The sequence below is a fragment of the Octopus sinensis genome, unplaced genomic scaffold, assembly GCF_006345805.1.
Source record: "Octopus sinensis unplaced genomic scaffold, ASM634580v1 Contig18105, whole genome shotgun sequence".
Classification (NCBI taxonomy): Eukaryota; Metazoa; Mollusca; class Cephalopoda; order Octopoda; family Octopodidae; genus Octopus; species Octopus sinensis.
The window spans coordinates 10,001-11,050 of record NW_021835546.1 but is presented as its reverse complement, the minus strand read 5'-3'; the positions used below and the strand labels follow the sequence as shown (position 1 = coordinate 11,050).

Sequence of the window (1,050 nt, the reverse complement as noted above, 5' to 3'; positions counted from 1 at the left end):
CAAATCCACTCACAAGGCATTGGTCGGCCCGGGGCTATAGCAGAAGACACTTGCCCAAGGTGCCACGCAGTGGGACTGAACCCAGAACCATGTGGTTGGTTAGTAAGTTACTTACCACACAGCCACTCCTGCACCTATATAGGCTTCTTTCAGTTTCCGTCTACCAAATCCACTCACAAGGCATTGGTCGGCCCGAGGCTATAGCAGAAGACACTTGCCCAAGATGCCACGCAGTGGGACTGAACCCGGAACCATGTGGTTGGTTAGCAGCTACTACCACAGCCACTCCTGCGCCTATATATATATACACATATACGACGGGCTTCTTTCAGTTTCCGTCTACCAAATCCACTCACAAGGCTTTGGTCGGCCCGAGGCTATAGCAGAAGACACTTGCCCAAGATGCCACGCAGTGGGACTGAACCCGGAACCATGTGGTTGGTTAGCAAGCTACTTACCACACAGCCACTCCTGCACCTATAGTACCACTTCTGTTTATTCCTTAACCATTTTTCAATATATCAATACCTGAAACGAAGCTTTCCTCTTTTCATGACTCCTCTATTTTTTTTTTTTTTTTTTTTTTTTTTTTTAGGCGACATGTATGTGGTCAGAAATACAGGAAAATATGCTGCCCTGGCTGGACAAAACTAGGCAGAAGATGCAGTAAACGTATGTAGAACACCATTCAATATTTCTTACATTTTTTGTTCTGTAAATTTCTTTGTTTCAATAAATTTCTTGTTGTTTGTGTTGTTTAATATCCATTTTATTCTGTTATTTAACCTCTTACAAAATTGACCCTAAATAAATCACCTCTGATTCTGCCTCAGTAGCATATACTGTGTACTTTATATTTTAACTAGCAGTATCGCCCGGCGTTGCTCAGGTTTGTAAGGGAAATAACTATAAAGCATTTTTAGAGAGTTATAGCCAAAAAATAGCAAAAAAATGGAAAAAAAATTATGGTAAATTTTTTTTCAGAGTTAAAAAAGGTGGAGTTGCGTCCCCTAGACGGTCTGTGGTTTGGGTTTCTGATTCTCGACCCCA

The 1,050-nt window shown here is 41.7% G+C and overlaps 1 protein-coding gene across 1 annotated transcript in view; it reads left to right on the top strand.

Annotated features, from left to right (window-relative positions):
- Positions 1-533: 533 nt before the first annotated feature.
- The window catches only part of LOC115231297 (fibrillin-2-like), a gene marked incomplete at its 3' end in the record, with an annotated part of 8,124 nt that continues 7,607 nt past the window's right edge, over positions 534-1,050 (top strand). Inside the window, exon 1 of the mRNA XM_029801354.2 lies at positions 534-672. The remainder of the gene's footprint in view (positions 673-1,050) is intronic.